We start from the raw sequence: 15,301 nt of genomic DNA, 5'->3' as shown, positions 1-15,301 counted from the left end.
CTGTGGTGATAGATTTGGCAGTTTTCCTTGCAGAAATATTGAAAGAAGTGCTAAAAGCAATTCAGCAGCCACTCTCTTTGAGTGCTACATTGATAATAAGTCACTATGGGATAACATAAACTCAACAGAATGTGCGAATGATAAAAGACCAAGGATCAGTATTGCAATTTTGATAGATGCCAGGGAATGTCTAAATCTCCAAATTGAAATAGACAGATAACAACAATCAGTTATCTGATTGTTTTACAAAGGAAGAAACAAGTTCAAAGAAACTGTTGGACACACCAGAAAATGGATGCTTAGAACTTGAATGTACAAAGGAAGAAATAGAATACAATATGTTGTCAGTTGGTATGTTTTGGGTTTTATTTTATTCATGTTGATTTATAAAGAAGGGGATCTGCTACCATCTCAAAGCTTGAAGGAATGCCTGAGGCTAGATAAATTGAAGATATATTAATTAAGTGTATGAATGGATGTATAATTCTCAGTACCAAAAATCAGTAGGGATGAGTTTTATGGATTGTGGTTAATTGAAATAAAGTTCTCAGCCTGTTTAGCTCTGTTTAAATACAGTTATCTTCAAAGTAGAACGATGCATTGCTGACTTCTATTTGAGGAGCCTCCATCATTCAGCCAATTCATGCTTTCCCTTTTCTGATCAATGGGACCAAATCCAGCATTAAGTCAGTAGTTTAATCCCAGTGGTTGAATCAGTGCACCTATAAATCAAAACAATCTGGAGAAGAATACTTTATTTGCTCACTATCCAATGAATTGTATATCCGACACTGATGGACCTTGAGCAGCAAAAACACATTTTCTTAGTAATAGCATTACAAATCATATTGGGATTGTACTGAAATTATGAAGACCAAATGTTTTGACAGGCAATTAGCCGACACCAATGCCCTTCAAAGTGCAGTGTGACAAGTAACCAGAAACTGCAGGAGAAACTCAGTGGGTCTGGTAGCATCTGTGGAGGGAAAGCAGAATTAACATTTCAAGTCCAGTGACCCTCGCTCAGAACAGTTCTCAAAAAGGGTCACTGAACTCAAAACCTTAACTCAGTTTTCTCTTCATAGCAGGTCTGGCAGCATCTGAGTTTCTTGAGCAAATTCTGTTTTTCTTTATTTTGGATTTCCAGCACCTGCTGTTTACTGGTTTTATTCTAGTGATAAGTAACCAGTTGATGGTGTTATTTGAGAGATTAAAAATGAGGCCAAAAATAGTCGAAAGCCACAAGAATTCTCCTGTTCTTCTTCAAATCACAATATCAGGGCTTTGAATAATGGCTTAATGCCTGTTTTAGGATCTCAGCTAGAAAAATGGCTTGAACCAAACATAGCAGGAGTCAGGTTAGTTGAGTTCAGAATTGCTGGAATTGTATCTAGCCTAATTAGTGCTTCTAAAAGCAACTGCTGGTGGGCAGCAAGACCCAGCAAGTGCAGGAAGAATGACATTGGTTGGTGTTTTCCTGCACCAAACCACCACGTTGCACCCCCATTTTGCAATTGCTCTGATTGAATTTGGGCCTTTAGCTGGCATCTCAGCCAATCTTGCTCCCTTGCAACTGGTGAACTGCTTCACTGGTCATAGCTTATGCACATTGGTATAATTTGAGTGAGACTGTCAGACCAATTTGCCATGGGCACACCATTATTAAGTGGTATGTGGAAAAAAAAACTGCACTGATTTATGCATAAGTTTATCACAAAACAATGGCCTTTCTTCAACGTTGAGTTCTCCAATTTCAATTCCCAGCCCCTCCCCATCCCTTCCACTCCTCCCTGCCACCAACCAGATTCATTCCTTCCATTGAACAACCAGGTTGTACCCTCTATCTGTCTTCACCTATCCCACTTCACTACCCTGCCCCCACCACTCCCTTTATCTGCAGCTCTCCCTACACTCACCCCCAGCCCTGAAGAAAGGTCACACCCGAAAAATTTAATTCTCCACCTCCTGGCCTGCTGGGTTCTTCCAGCCTCCTGCCTGTCCTTTCTTATTTCGGCTCAACTATCATGCTTGCTTAAAATCTTCAGTTCTATTGAAATTCTGACACCCAAAGCTTAAGCCAGATTCTCATTTGAGGTGATCAAAGTACTGTTAACTTCAGGCATTAGTTACAGATCTCTGATTTTTACAGATTTTCTATCTCTTGATATATATATAATATATCCCATAATTGAAATAATTGCAGTTACAAACACTTAAAGAACAGAAGAGAATCAAAGATAAAGAATGTTTGTCTGCGGAATGACTAATGTGGACAGCATAAAATAAACCTACTACAAGCTAATTGGTTGGAAAGAACTGCAAATCAAACAATTTGATGAGCAGTGATTGATAGAACATAGAACATAGAACAATACAGCGCAGAACAGGCCCTTCGGCCCTTGATGTTGCGCCGACCTGCAAACTATTCTTAGCTTGCTCCCCCTACACTACCCCATCATCATCCATGTACTTACGTAAGGATTGTTTAAATCTCCTGATGTGGCTGAGTTGACTACATTAGCAGGTAGGCATTCCATGCCCTTACCACTCCCTGCGTAAAGAACCTGCCTGTGACATCTGTCTTAAATCTATCACCCCTCAATTTGTAGCCTCAAGCATCCCTTCAAGCTTTGAGATGGTAGCAGATCCCCTCATACAAGCTGACGTCATCATCCTAGGAAAAAGACTTTCACTGTCTACCTTATCTAATCCTCTGATAATCTTGTATGTAAATTTAAATATGAAATACATTTCACATTGGTTACTGGCTGGTAATAATGGGGTATGTCTCAAAGATTGGATTTCTGTGGTTAAATAAAAGAGGCTAAGACAGAAGAGAAGTTGAAAAATATGTGAAGTGCGGAGGAGATAACACAGTAGAAAAGATTGAGGAATGCTATGAGTAATTGGAATATCTCAGAGGGTATAGGAATACAAGCCAGCCAGTCAACTTGAAAAGGATGGTTCATAAAGAAATGAAAATGGAGGGTGCAATGGACATCTTGTACCAGATGCTGAAGGATTGTTACGAATTTTAATATTTTGCCTCTAGTTAGAATGGAAAATGTTGAACTGTAAGGCCACAATAGATTTTAATACTTACAAAGAAGCTGCAAAATAAAGTTAACAGAATTACTTAAGGCAGTCATTTGGATGTTATCCATCCCAGGATATCGAAAGAGAAAATAATTGAATCATTAGTCATTTTCCAATGACCTTTGGAAAGTGACATGCCACATCAGTGGTAAAGTGATAAGCCAGGACATTGCAGGCCTGAGACATAATGGAACAAGTCATAGGCTGATCACTAATTATCAGCTCTCTTTATAAAGGACAATTCAAACTTTATTTTCAGAAGGTGTACGCTAATGTGCAAACAAATTAATTCTGGTACATGTTATTGAAGAGAGACATCCATAGATATAAGATTAGATAAATCAATGGGTGAGATTTTCTTCTTTCAAAAGTGGTGGGGCAGGTGGAAGTCCCCAGGATGTTGAATGTGGCATTTAATGATAGTACTGCCATTGAATGACGAGGGGTGATGGTTAGATTCTCTCTTGTTGGAGATGATTATTTGGTACTTGGCTTGAGCAAATATCATTTGCCATTTGTCAACTTAAACCTAGATATTATCCAGGTCTTCCTGAATTTGGACATGGACTGCTTCCATATCTGAGAATTTAATGAGTACTACCATCTTACTTTGTGTCAGAGATAACTCCAGCTAGTGGTCTGTTTTCCCCAGATTCCTATTGGCTGCAGTTTTGCAAGGACTCTTTGATTCCACACTCCCATCAAATGCAGCCTTGATATCAAGGGCAGTCACTATCTTCCCATATAAATGATACTGTGATCAAAAATGTAAACATTGTTTTACTGTACCTGAAGGTGGACAATGCAAACTGAGAAGAAGAATGTATGGAATTACAGAAATACATAGATTCCTTTTTGTGAATTGATATGTGACAGATGAAGAGATGTTCCACATTGATAAACATATACACATAAGAATTAGGGGGAGGATTATGCCATTAAATCGCTTGAGTTTACTCTGCCATTCAATAAAATCATGGTTGATCTAGTTGTAACCTTAATTCCAACATCCGGCCTATCTCCAATAACCTTTCATAAATCTATCTGCGTCTGTCTGAGACATATGCAAAGACATTGCTTCCACCACCTTTTCTGAGAAAACATGCTGAAGAATCATGACCCTCTTTGAGAGAAAATGATTTCTCCTCATCCTAAATGGATGACCCATAATTTTTAATTTGTAGGGCCCCTAGTTTGAGATTCTCCCATAAGAGGAAACATTCTCTGCTTGTCCACCCTGTCGACAGCCTTTTGCAACTTATGTTTCAATCAAGTTGCCTCTTACTCTATTAACCTCAGCAGATACAAGGCTAGTCTATCCAAAATTTTTTCATAAGACAACTCCTCACTCAGTTCAGGTATTAGTCTAATAAGTGTCTTTGAAACACTTTAAATATATTTGAAGAGAATGAGAAGTTGATAAACAGGGAGGTCTCCATTACAGATGCTAATAGGACAGTTTTGGCCAAAAGATGAGAACCATGCTTATAAGTCCAATCTGTTTGAAATTGGGAATTTAGCATGGAATTTGTGTCCACATTGCTGATGACCACATTTGTTATTGGCAAATTGGCGTTTTTGCAGGTTTAGTACTCAATTACTGATTCGACAAAACGTGAGCACTATACCTCTGCTCCCATCGAGAGTATGGTGTTCTCTGGCTGGCGCATAGCAGCACATTGTCAGATAGTTCAGGGTCCAAGGGACAGCATGCATATGGCTGGACAATAGAAATCCTGATGAAAACGATTCTGAGGATTCACAGTTGAGGAAGAAAACTTTCTCGATTTTTCTCTCTCATCCCCCTCATCTGCTGAAGCTGATGTTATTCTCCCTGACTGCATACCATCCTCTCATTCCTCATCTACACCAATAAGCTAACGGCCCAACACCAAGCACTTTCTTCTTCTTGATGATTCTTTTAGGCTCTTTTTTAATGGAAGGTTTAACTTGGCAATGGTTTTTTTTGTGACAGGAAGTAATACTACAGAAGAATACCAAAATGCATAGAGCACTGGGAAAATCAGACGACATTCAATTCATCACTGGGTGTAGTGTAAGTGGAAAAGTGGAACTTGAGGCAGCACTTTGCTGGCTGCAGACAATAAAGAGGCCACAGTTCAATTAAGAACTTTTGACAAAGCAGGCGCTCAACAGCCCCACTCTGCCACTGTTCGATAGAGAATGCTTTGATGACTGGGAACGTTCAAAACACAGATGAATTACGTTGGGAGAAGCAGGACTTTCATGATCAGGGGTGTGTGGTTTAGATCACCAGGACCACTGTTGCTCTGAGGGTGGTCATTGCTGCTGGGGGTTGACAGGGAACATCTATGAACAATGGAGTATGTATGTGGGAGTGTTCCACTCCAGTACAAGCTGAGAGTCTGTCTGCAAATATCCAGCAGTCACCCCACCAGCGGCAACCCTTCTTAACACAATGAATTGCCCAAGGCCGTATGGGGGATCTGTGACTGGCCCTTAATTGGCCACTTAAGAAACTCATTTGGTTGCCAGATTTCTTGCTGCTGGTAAAACATTGACAGCAAGAAGACATTAATGTCCTCTCCCAATGCCTCCCTTACCAGTTCATCATTTCCTCTCCTACCTCCTATCTCATCACCTTTCCAGCGTGTTAATCCAGGGTTTACCAAAACTAAACCCATAGCCACAGTAATGCGAGTGATGCAGCTTTAAAGTAGCATTAACTCTTCATCCTTCAATATTCCAACAATAAACTGTTAATAAACGGTAGTTGATTCACCTACAATCATTTCATGTAAGTTTATTAATGCAAGTATTTAGTTCATTTTGTAACTTAAGCTGAATCTAATAAACGAAAGGCAAAGTAGCCAAATTAGTAATTAATGGACTCTGAGTATACAAGATCTGTATAACCAGAAAGCGATGTTAATGTTTTGCTATGCTGTTTTCTTCTCTGCCTTCATCCTGCATGACTGTGTAATTCTGTTTCTACAGACTTGCATATTTCTAAAATCTCTGTGTTTGCATATTTTCATATCATGACTCTGGAGAAGAATTTTTTCTTTATATGGCAATGATAATAAATGTGTAGATGTTGTCTACAACTTTGCCACGCAACATACAAATTATCCTTTCTTTGACTGGCTGTTTTAAATCTGCTATCAATAGTCAGATCACTTATCCAAAAATCTAGAATTTTTGACAACTGTTTGATACATTTTTGTTGGTGATTCCAACTTTGAAGCTGTCCTGAATGTTAACATTTCAATATTAGTGGTATTTTAAAAATAGTTTATATCTCCATTAAGGTATATTGAACTTTATACATTTAACTATTTTCCAAAGGTAATAGCTTTTCTCAGTATATTTACATTTGTATTAGTGATTATGTAAAAACCTCTATTACATCAAAATGGATTAATGTTGGTATAACCAACCTTTTTATTATGTTACTCTTACTATTGTTAATTTAAACAATTCAATACGTTAATGTAAAAAGAATTACAGAATGATTTTTGGAATATCTTTGTGTCTTGGTCTGTATTAGGCTAATACACGCGATGAAGTTTTCTATATTATCTGTAAGTATTAACTAAATACCAAAGGGCATTTATTAATATGCCAAGCGCAGAATGCCTATTAATTTGCATGACCTGCACTAAGAACATTCTAGGAAAGGAAATGTTTGATCAGCTCAGTGCGGTCCATTGATCCATTCACAAACGCTCTACATGAGTCATTTACTACAAAGGACTGAAAGGTTTTGCTCACTGTCGAGGTGTTTGCTTTAAGAGACTTCTACTCTTTTATATAAACTGAGGTCTATATAATAGAGCTGCAATCCAGAGGAAGAAAGAGAGGGAGATGTCTGAAGCAGACCTTTAATAGAATGCAGACTCTCCCAGCAGGAATCATTTGCTGTTCTGTATTAGTTTATTTCTACAGCAGGGTAATAAAACTAAGACTCATCAAGAAGGAACGGATCTTAACTGACAAACGGTAATATGGTTAGACCTTAATGCTATGTGGGATTACTGAAACAAATGGATGGATATATAAGAAAAGCACAGCATCTGTGCTGTCAGCTGTGGCATGTGCAAATGGATTTCATAAGTAGCAGTGAAGACATTTAAGCGTCTGCTGGAGGGCTTGTATTCATTGTAACTGGCTGCACAAGTTCCAGGCTGAGGCTGGAAGGTGCTGTGGAGACATTGTGTGCAGTGAGTAGTTTGATTATTTTTGATTCATAGTCTATTTCATAAAATCTGATTGGTTGGAATTACTACTGTGTGTTTCTGAATGTACTTTCACAGTCACGGAATGTTTTGATGTATTTTATTTTAATCAATTTGAAAGAATCACTGTTAGACTTCCTTTGTGGATGGAAACCTTCATTTCAGTTTATTTGCTCCTCATTGTTTTACATGGATTTACTCAGAACTGAGAAACAGCGGAAATCCTTAGGAATAATTTTCCATGCTGATATTCATATTTTTTTCTTGTCATTGACAGGTTTCTGTTTGCTATTAGATTCCCCCCAAAAAATGGAAAATGTTGTCAGTCTCAATTTAACTGATGTTTGAAAATCGAGTCCCAAAGACTAAAAGCTGAATAGAGCTCCTTTTGAATTATTCACTCTCCTCAATTATTTATGAGCTTTAATAGCTTCTGTGTATGTGTGGTAGCTGAACCCTGACAGTTTCACATGACTTACTTGAGAGCGATAATGTGGATATTGCCATAATGGATGTGGAAAGCATTGCAATAAGTGGGTGGGGGAATACTGAGAGTAGAGTGGTCACTTCACTTCAGATTCCTGTGTGATCGCAAAAGGAATTGAAGCTGCAGTAGGTCATCTTCCAGGCTAGGACTTGAATGTTTTCCTCTGAGAAGTATTTTAGGAAGAAGAGCAATGCATAATTCTGATTACTTTCGATTGCCTGTAAGTTGGAATGAGAAATGTAGAATCAACACACTGTATAATGCTAAATCATTATTAAGTATAATTTATTCAAAAGCTGCTTATTGACTGAATAAGTCCACATCATTAGCTTTATCGAGCTGCAGTTAATAATCTTTTAGCATTGGTTGAAGTTTATTATGCTTTTTAAGTAAGATTGCTCCACAGCTCTGACATGGGAGGTGACCACACACTTAATTTTATTTTCTTCCTTCCTTTTATGTCTTATAAATATCCCTCCTCCTGTCATTGTAAAATTAATAGCAGTAATACAAACTGGAATAAGAAACAGAATTGCACATCAATGAAAGTGAAATATTAATTGTCTATCTATGATTGCTTTTTAGTTGCTGTAAATACTGATGTATATTTGCATACTGTGTTTACAACATTTCAAAGTGCAACAAAAACAATGAATTACTTTTCAAGTGGATTCACAGCTAATTTATGGAGAAACTGAATAGCCAATTTTAAGACAGCAAAGTCCCACAAACAGCTGTGTGATCGATGACCAGTTAATCTGTTTACATGGTGACTGAATGACTGTCAAACAATGGAAGAACTCTCTGTTTTTCCTTTTGAAAGTGTGTCATCAGATCTTTCACATTCTCTCTCAAATAGACAGAGGGATCTTTGTTTAACATCTCATCCGAAATGCAATACTCCTCTGAAGTGTCAACTTAGATTATGTACTTACATGGAGTGGTTTTTGAACCCTCAACCTTCTAACTGAAAAGCAAACATGCTAACACTAAGCCAAGATGACACTGCCACTTGGAGCTGGGAACTGGATTTTGTTTAAGCTTCAAGCTCATACTTTATGGGAACATCAAAATAATCTTACTGTATTATAGTCCTGTAACACACTCCTGAAGCATTGTGATACATTGCATAATTCAATATTCAATCAAGTTTTTCATAAAACTTTCAAGCTTTAAAAGGGAAAATATTCAAGTTAATATATATAAACTGGTGAATCATTTTATTCTTGTAACGTTTGAAATACTTGGCAAAATAACAAGAGTTAAGAAAATTTTTATCACAGCAAGTTGATGGGATCTAGAATGCACAATCATGAGGTAGTACAAATCAATTCAATAGTAACTTTCAAAAAGGAACTAGATAAATATTTGAAAGGGAAACATTTGTCAGGACTGTGAGGAAAGCCCAGGCAATGGGATTAATTGGATAGTTCTTTCTGCACAGGAACAATGGGTCTCCTTCACTGGCTACCTCAAGAATAGGGGAAGGACATTTATCAGTGAAAGCCCAGAAATATGGGGAAAGCAGCTGCTGCCAAATTTTATGGTGGGACCACATTACTATTTGCTCTATTTCTCATCTGGTAGCATAGGGGAAAGTGAGGACTGCAGATTTTGTAGAGTCAGTGTCAAAAAGTGTGGCGCTGCAAAAAGCACAGCAAGTCAGGCAGCATCTGAGGAGTAGGAGAGTCAACATTTCAGGGAGGAAGGGAGCTGAGTGATAAATAGGGAGGGTGGAGTGGGGCTGGGGGGAAGGTAAGTGGGATGGTGATAGGTAGATGAAGGTGGGGGATGATGGTGATAGGTCAGAGTGGAGGGTGGGAAGGAAGATGGACAAGTAGGACTGTTCAAGAGGGCAGAGCCAAGTTGGAGGGTTGGATCTGAGATGAGGTTGGGTGCAGGGAGATGTGGAAACTGGTCAAGTGATATTGATGCCATGTGGTTGCAGGGTCCCGAGATGGAAAATGAGGCATTCTTCCTCATGAGGGTGGGTGGATTTAATTTGGTGGAGGAGGGCCAGGATTTCCATGTCCTTGAGGGAGTGTGAAGGGGAGCTGAAGTGGTTGGCCACAGGGCATTGGTGGTGTTTGGCGTGTGTGGACCAGAGATGTTCCCTGAAACGCTCTGAGTGGTGTTCTGTCTCCCCGATGTACAGGAGACCCCTGCCCCCCCACCTCATCCCAGATCCAACCCTCCAACTTGACACCTCCCTCTTGACCTGTCCCATCTGTCCATCATCCTTCACTCCTATCCACTCCACTCTTCCCACCTACATTCACCTACCGCCTTGCCCACTACCTGCCCCCAGCCCCATCCCCTTTTCTATTTATGTCTCACCCCCCTTTCCCCTCCACATTCCTGATGAAAGGCTTATATCCAAAATGTTGACTGTCCTGCTTCTCAGATGCTGCCTGACGTGCTGCACTTTTCCAGCACCACACTTTTTAACTCACCTGGTATTACGCCAGACTGTCAGAAGGGAAAGCCTACATTAGGCCTTAGACAGAACACTGTATGGAACAGACCCTGGCAAAGTGTAAGATGTAAGATAGGGGAAGGTTTCCAGACTGGGACTGTGAACCGGATTTAGCAATTCAACAACTTGCCAGATATTGAACCCATTAATTTATGCTGCTTTCATGGGTTTCCCTAACAAGTAGTTGGCCTGACCATGGATTTTGCTACCATGAGATCCTGGTGTTGAGTTTCTCTCCTGGAGGATGCTCCCTTGGCCATGTCCTCCTGGTCTGAATCAGCTGTGTCTGTCATATGTAACAGTTCATGGTTATATATTGAATATAATGTTGGAGACACATTCGATTGTCTGGGCCAGTACTGAGCTATTTTGTTACAAAGAGTAGTACACTTTCATCAGTGTGTCATGCTTCAAGTAGCCCAAGTTAAGATTGCATCTGAGACCTTTATACCCTCGGATCACATGCTGCGATATGTTGATGATGTCTCTGACTGGGAAACATAATACTCAAGTTACATCATCATGTGTACATGTATGCATTTTCATTGTACTATACCCATTACTCTCCCCAAGCTGCCATGAAGTAGTTTTAAATTCTCCCCTATAATTCTACTATTGAAACACCATTACATCTGACATAACAATTTTGTTCACAAATTAGAAAAATGGAATTGAGTTCTAGGGAGTTGTACTGTCTTTGGAGAATCTTTTCATCTGTGTTTGAAGTTGAGAATCTGACAGAATCAGGTTTTAAGCATTAGGTAGGAAGTGACTAAGCTTAAAAAAGTTGCCTTCAAAAATTAAAAGGGCAGTGCATGTCCTAACGGCGGAAGGAGTACTCATTAAGTAGCTTTGAATATGAATTCCATCAGAGAAGCCTTGAAAGGAAGGAAGAGGGTGTTGAACAATGACAATTTTTCTGTACTCCTTCAGCCTAGAATACTGGATTGTTTCAGCACTGGAGCACCACGCTGCGCTGGTAGTGACAACAGGAGGGAGAACAGGATCAGGAAATCTGACAGCAAGCCAAAGTCAGACAGAAACCCCCGGAGTATCTGAGTTTACAGGCTCCGTTAGGCATACCTACAATGTCAGAGGAATAGTGGCTGCAGAAACTATGGCTCTTCAGAGATCATCACAGATAATGTACCCTAATGTTAGATGGTGGGCACCCTATGCCAGGGGTATTAAATATTAGTGCAGCTACTATTCTGTTTTTGCAGCCACTTCCTTCCAGGTGCTTACTAATAATACCAGCAGAATCTGCCAAGCAGCTGCACGTGTACTGTGCAAGATGGCTGGAGAATTCATTTTATCATGGTCACTTAGGAGCTTCATCCTGTTGCTGCTTGTATTCTGCTAAAAGGCAGTGTGCGGAGGTCTTTATGCCACAAGGAAAGGCTAGTTGGTATGTCCTGGTGACCTCTTTGACATCTACGATGGTGGTATCTGCCCTGATCAGGCATCCTGTTGCCCACAGAGGGCACCCAGGTAGCAATCACTGCCAACCCTGACCTTCAAGTCAACACCCCGCTCCTTCTTTCTCAACCTGCTTAACTTGATCCACTGGATTACAGGGACCTTCTTGACAATTGCTATTCCAGAGTTGCTGTGGCCAAGAGCTGCAGGCAGATGAATAAGATTAAATAAGCACATTGAAAAGAAATGGAAAAGGTTATACAACAATATTTCCCTGCAGAATCAAGATCAGAGATGAATGGTACAGAACACAAGACCGGACTTTTGGGGCTTAACAGTGTTAGATAAAGCATCACCTACAATCAAAGTACTGTGTACTACACTGTTGCAGAGAAGGAAGATGTTACAATGAAAAACTATTTAATTGGTAGAGCTTCCTTTTCCTTTATAAAAAAAACAATGGAGGCATATATGGGGGAAACTGATGATTGTAACAATCCAGAAATCACAGAACTTATTCTGCCAACATGACAATCTATTGAATTTACACCAGTGCTGAAGCTCTGTCCTATCAGAACAGTTACCAGGGCTGAAGAAGCACAAGTGTCAGCGTACAGAGATGAGGCTACAAGGCATAGGTGGAATAATAGTGAGAAAGGTCAGAATGTTACAAGTCACAACGCAATGTAATTCACATTGTGAAGTCGGATATTGGGGGAGATATGGCAATGGTACATGTCAGTTAGTGAAATATATCATGGTATAAGGCATTAATGTTTGGGAGGAGATTTTATGCAGGGTAATTCTTGAAGAGATTAATGTTCAAATTACATTACTCCACCCACAGACTATGTGATATCAGTAGAAAGAGGTGGAGTCAAAGAGTTCTACTGGAGCTTTCACAGTGTGTAGATGTATCCATAGTATATCCTTGAGATCTGAATAATTAGGCCTGCTGTTGTATTTATTGCTATCATTCAATACGTTTTCATGTTTCTAAGAACATTGTATCTTCTACAGATGCTCTACAGGGGCATATTCTGAACCACTAAGTAGGGCTTAAACAAATTCCTGATGAAGGGCTTTTGCCTGAAATGTCGATTTTTTTTTTTCCCTGCTCCTCGGATGCTGCCTGACCTGCTGTGCTTCTCCGACACCATTCTAATCTTGACTCTGATCTCCAGCATCTGCAGTACCCACTTCCATCTAAAACAAAACAAAGACAATGGAAGATTGTTGGCAGTGAACTCTCTCAAGTACCCATATACCCAGTACCGGGATGCTAAATACCATAGGAGTGGGCACCTGGAAAAATAGCACAGGTTATCTGCCTTTAAAAATATGGCAACCCTGTTGGCACGAAGTGAACTGCTTGAGTAATATTTAATCCTGTCTGGGTTCCTGGGGCTGGCTACAGCTGGACTGCTGCTGGTCTTCCAGCCAATGCATGAGGCCATCATCACAGTCATTAAATTCAGTCTCTTAATTATATTTTCCTTTTGGCCTGCTTGCAGAGGATTACGTCTGAATCTTTCAGGTGGAAGTGGTAACATGAACCTTTTAAATCGGCCCATTGATTGTCAACTATGCACCCACACTGGGACATTAACTGCCCCTTACTTATTTTTGAGAGCAGATGCAAAGTGTTGAGAAGCTGAAAATTAGTCTTTAAAAGCCAAGTGTTCCTTTGTAATCCACATGGTTTATTGATTCACAAACATTCATTATATACCTACTTCTGCTGGGAGTTTGCTTTGCAGGCAAATATTAAAAATTTAAGCTTGACACAAGCAACATATTTCAATGACAACCTCAGCATTCCCTTCAGCAATTTGGGTGTGTGTGTGTACAATAATGTGAATGCTGAAAAGCTCTCCAATGCTTTGTATGTGGTTTCAGTCGAGCTACACAACGTTCAAAGTATTTGGATAATGGATGTTCAGTTGATCTAGCTTCTAGTACAGGTAAGAATGAAGCACTGCATTTGAAATTTGACACTTGGAGTTTCCTCTGTGTTCCAAGTTTTTAAGCAGTGAATAACTCCACAGAAGTCAGTATCCCATCTTCAAGTTCCCCCTTTATTTACTGCTGATTTCAGCCCTGAAGCTATGGGTGGCACTGCCTTGTCCTCTTTAAGTAGATAAAGCAGGGGTTTGTAGTTTGTTGTTATTATAAAATTTACATCTGTAAAGGTATTGGTGGGACTTGCTGACTCCAAATATGACTGCCAAACCTTCTTTTTCTATGTGGAGGTATTTATGCTCTACATTAGCCAAAATCCTAGATGCATACACTATTGAAAGTTACTCTCCATTGTGCTACCAATGAGCTAATGCTACCCCAATGCCATACAGAAGAGTATGACCTGTCAATACCAGATCTCGCTTCCTGTGGCCAACATCTTAGGGTATGATAGCTGTTTCTTCATGTCCCTGAAAGTTTAGCCTATGTGACCATTTCCAAGGCTGACCCCTTTTTAAATGTTGATGTAAAGGTGCCAGGATGGAGGCCAGGTTATACTGGAACTTTCTATAATAATTCACCAACCCAAAGAAAGACCTAAGCTCCAGACATGGGAGCCGGGGCACATTTGCTCACCCTCACTTTATCTTCCAATGGGTATGATGCAGTTTTGTAGCCCAAGTGGATCACTTGAGGTGCCTGGAACAATTTTCCCCTTGAAAGACATACACCCACCATGGGGAAACATCTCGGCACTATTTCCAAGTTCTCTAAGTGCTTCTTACTGGTCTTTCCTGTTATTAACATGTCATTTAGATAAATGACAATTTGGGATAGACCTTGTGAAATGTTCTCATCATCTGCTGAAAAATTGAACGGGCTGACAGTACCCCAGCTGGCAGTCCCATAGATTGGTACAAACCCTTATTGGTATTAATTGAAGCATAGTTCTGGGAATCCTCATCTAATTGCAATTGCAACTACACATGGCTCATATCTGACTTCATGAAGGACAACCCTGCTGCCAATTTTGTGTATAAATCTACTATGTGAGGGATTGGATAGTTACTCAGCTGCAAAAAGCGATTTACTATCTGTTTAAAAATTCCCAGAAAGGCGAACCATCCTGTTAGGCTTCACCATCGGTACGACAGATGCTGTCCATTCCGCAAACTGTGCTGATTTGATGATTCATTCCCTTTCCAGCCTTCTGATTTCTGCATCTACTTTTGCCCGTAAGGCAAATGGCACTGGGCGGGCCTTGCAGGATCGTGGAAATGCTTCCTGGTCAACATGCAAGATGGCCTTGACTTCTTTGATAGTCACTAGATCTTTCTGAAAAATGTCTGGGTATTTACTTAGGTCTTCGCTCAACAGCCATTTTTTAAATGAGCCAATCTCGGTGAGTCTTTCTCAACCGAATTCACCCCATCAAGCTTGAGCCCGAGCCTTTTACTGCAATCAGTGGTAACTGAACCAACTGCTTCTCAAAAGAGCTGAAAATGTGTTGCTGGAAAAGCGCAGCAGGTCAGGCAGCATCCAGGGAACAGGAGAATCGACGTTTCAGGCATAAGCCTTTCTTCAGGAATGAGGAAAGTGTGTCCAGCAGGCTAAGATAAAAGGTAGGGAGGAGGGACTTAG

At 40.0% G+C, this 15,301-nt stretch overlaps 1 protein-coding gene across 9 annotated transcripts in view; it reads left to right on the top strand.

The window, feature by feature from the left end:
* Positions 1-15,301, top strand: part of mgat4c (mgat4 family member C) — a 429,982-nt gene that overhangs the window by 301,529 nt on the left and 113,152 nt on the right. Inside the window, exon 1 of one of the 9 annotated variants that reach the window (XM_043709717.1) lies at positions 7,204-7,301. The exons of 7 other annotated variants lie outside the window; for them this stretch is intronic. The gene's annotated coding sequence lies outside the window, so the exon portion shown is untranslated. Of the gene's footprint in view, positions 1-7,203; positions 7,302-15,301 lie in introns of those variants that run through there. One more of the 9 variants, XM_043709718.1, reaches the window with a different exon arrangement.

Source organism: Chiloscyllium plagiosum, chromosome 19 (assembly GCF_004010195.1).
Source record: "Chiloscyllium plagiosum isolate BGI_BamShark_2017 chromosome 19, ASM401019v2, whole genome shotgun sequence".
In the NCBI taxonomy this organism is placed as follows: domain Eukaryota; kingdom Metazoa; phylum Chordata; class Chondrichthyes; order Orectolobiformes; family Hemiscylliidae; genus Chiloscyllium; species Chiloscyllium plagiosum.
This window is presented reverse-complemented; position numbering and strand designations above follow the sequence as displayed.